General features: G+C 37.2%; 1 pseudogene; it reads right to left on the bottom strand.

Moving 5' to 3' along the window:
- Window positions 1-317: 317 nt before the first annotated feature.
- On the bottom strand, window positions 318-1338 carry LOC127619660 (protein FAM8A1-like; annotated as a pseudogene).
- Between the last annotated feature and the right edge of the window lie 2301 nt (window positions 1339-3639).

The following is a 3639-nucleotide window of genomic DNA, read 5'->3' on the forward strand; positions in this document are numbered from 1 at the left end:
CTTTTTCACCAGACACAAATTTAAAACAAAAACATGCTGCCAGACACTGAAAAAACAGCTATATATGGTGCAATCGTCAAAGACAACCTCCTAGCACGCATGTTAACATAGAAAAACAGCACAGATGGATTCAAAATGCACTGAGTGTGAACAGCCCCATAGGACAGTTTTTAGCATCTCATGCAGCAGAGTCAAATTTAAAATGCATCTAGAGACACATCGTTCTGTTCTATTGTATTCATTGCTCAGCAACAACGATTTTTTTAACGCAAAAACACATTCAGTCAGACTCTGAATTTCCTACATATTCTAATTGCTGTAAACAATAGCTATATGGTCACAGAAGTGTTATGCCACTGCTACATTGACCATCAGTGCAAATCTGCAGTATGTTCTTTTCCAACACGTGGAAAAAAAATACTGAGATCATCTGTTACCGTTTAATGGTAAATTAACAGCTCCTTGCTTTCATCATTTTAATAATATTAGTCAGTCAGATTTACTCTGACACACAAAGACTGGTCATCTGGCTCTTCTCTACCGAACCACAATGTTCCAGCTACAACAACATAAACCATTCTGATGTGCTGGGAAAAGAGTAGTGTGATAAATACAGAGAAAGAGATGGTGATGGAGAAGTTTCTGTTCAAGGCCCGTACTGTTGAGCTGAAAAATAAAAACAAAAACAACTTACTTTCAATCTTAAAACATTCAGATTGGACTTCATAAATTATGTTATCTCTTGTGAGAATTTTTTTGTCTTTGTTTTTCTGTATATGAGAACTACACTACAAAACAAAAATAAGTGGACAGCCCCTGAGAAAATAAGTGAGATATACCTGTTATTTCACAGGTATATCTCACGCGGATAAGCTGACATTGGATGCTAGTACAACCAGAACACGATTGGGCTGCACCAGGACTGTTGAGTCACATGTGACGACTCGAAGACCCAACAGGAACTTTCCTAGAGTGGCACCTCCAACTTCCCATATACAGATGATCTGCAGAGCAAGATGCTACAAATACTGTTACTAAGTGAGAAAGCCAAGATGACAAGACTGAAATTATTGACATCAGATCTTTTTGATAAAGCAGATTTCTTCATACGTAAAATAACGTTTTAATTAAAAACAGATGGAAAGACATAGCCAGTAACTGGACTTACTACACAGATGACAAAGGTTTTACTTCATAGACATATACCAGCACTCTGTATGCTAAAGCCACTGCCATCATCTTCTACAGGTCCTCCAGTGATGTGTTCTCATCAATCTCTTCCACTATAAACTGCATAATACATTTTGAAATATCTCTGTCCAGAAAATTAAAGGACATACTAACTGTCAGCAATAGTTATTAAAGGAATGGGTCACCCAAACATTACAATTCTCTCATCATTTAATCATTTTATGCCATCTCAAACTCGTATTACTTTTCATAAAGACTTTCTTCTGCGGAACGGAAACAAAGGTATCCCCTTAAACTCTGGTGCATTTCTGGGCTGCTGTCTGTATTTTTCAATTCAATTCCAATAACGTTGTATTCATTTATAATTTTATGGTAAACAAATCTTTTTTTAAAACCTAACTTTGTAAACATGTGATTCTAGTTGTGTTCATTCCATCTCATTTTGGAAAGTCTTGTTTCATTCCACAAGATGGCAGCAAGTACTAGAAAGAAAAAATGTCTCTCTCACATTCCATGACAATATACAGATCTAAATGTAGGTGGCGCTCGTACTCATTTTAGCCCCACAGATGTGCTCGTCCACAGACAAATCAATCTAATTTTCAGTTCATGCACAATCCTCGTTATTTCATTGGATATCTCAGCTTCTGAGGGGACTAGAAGCTCAGTCTAGATGTCATTAGAAAGTTGAGATCCTGCTTTTCCTGCTGGATGGCATATTTTGTTCTGGACATCAATGTTATAACATTAGATTTTTCAGCCTAGCAAGCTCACAGACAAGTCAAAAAAATGACAATTTTTTTTTAAAACTGAAAAGGTAAAAGCAGATATAAAGTTTTTAGCTATTTGGTGCTTACAGGATTAATAATCATATGAATATTTCTACCACATTACATCTAGGTGGTGCTTTTTTCAGTGCTGATATTTTAACAGATATCCATTTAGAAATAAAGTGACACCACTTAGGTTTAAGCAAGAACAAAAACATAAATAAAAAAAATAATTACATAGACTTGCAAGTCAATGGGGTCCAAAACTTTTAAGCTCCAAAACGTACATATAGGCAGCATAAATATAATCCATACGACTATAGTGGTTTAATCCATGTCTTCTAAGCAATACAATCACTTTTGGGTGAGAACACCCCAAAACGATATTTTCGCTTCGCATTACATGGATAAAAACATGTCATATCTACTGTACATCGTAATATTTTCATTTGTGTTATATAAAAGAAAGAAAGTCATGCAAGTTTGAGATGGCATTAGGGTGAGTAAATGATGAAAGAATTATAATTTATGGGTGAACTTTTCCTTTAACACAGGCCTATAATAACTGGCTGGTCTAAGGATGATATCAGAGGGATACAGTATATCTTTAAAACCTATATATCAATAATTTTTATTGGGATATAACAACATCCAGACTCACTTCAAATCTGATTGACATCTACCTGTTCTGACAGTCTATGCTACAAGCAGTAAAAACAGTGTTATGTAAAGTTAAACACTGGTCGGGAGGCATGTGAGAACCTGACGGTATGTACTACAACAGCGTGAAATGTGTTAATAACACATCTTGTCAGGCAGATAATACCCATCAGATAGTGTCATATGGTGTGAGGCTGCACTAAGCCCTAACCCTACCTAACTATGCGAATATAGCATTGGCAGGACATCCTAATAGGTAGCATATTATCAGGACACCGGCTGCGCTGCTGTTGGTTCTCTCAGTCGCCGGTTGCGCTGTTTGGCCAGTGCAGCTGGAATGGAGGACGGTGGGCTGCTTATCTGGTTACACCAAGCGGCGATATCAGCATGCGTCGCGGCATATGGAGATGCCTGGCAACCGGACTGCGGAGGAAACAGCGGTGCACCCAGCTCATCCATTCCTGCAACTGCTTACAGTATTCGGTCGTTGTTACCACACCACTCTCATATTTGACTATTTCTTCCTCAATTGTCTTGGCTGCCATGGTTAATAGACTTTTAAATCGAATGCAGATGTGCCCCTCACTAACGAGGCTAATCTGCTCAGGCAACGGCCATAATAATTTCTCCCTGAAGCTGGAAGATACCATGCGGTATCTTGTGAGACAATACATGTTTTTTTTGTTTTTTTTCTCTCTCGCTTCATATATCCTTTTGCTACAAATTCAAGTTTTCATAATCACATATATCGAAGCAACTAGTATGAAAGGCTTAAGTTGTCCAAGAAGCCGAAAACTTAATATAATTTTTGTTGTTACACACCCCTATAGTGGGCAATAATGATGCATGCCACAAAGAACAGTACGCAAAACAATACACACAAATGATTTAGATAACTAAATTAGACAGAAAGAAGAGACGTGTTACGATGATACACGATTAAAAGTATATTCCGGATTCAATACAAGTTAAGTTCAAGCAACAGCATTTGTGGCATAATGTTGATTAATGCAAAAAA

The sequence above is a fragment of the Xyrauchen texanus genome, chromosome 26, assembly GCF_025860055.1.
Source record: "Xyrauchen texanus isolate HMW12.3.18 chromosome 26, RBS_HiC_50CHRs, whole genome shotgun sequence".
In the NCBI taxonomy this organism is placed as follows: Eukaryota; Metazoa; Chordata; class Actinopteri; order Cypriniformes; family Catostomidae; genus Xyrauchen; species Xyrauchen texanus.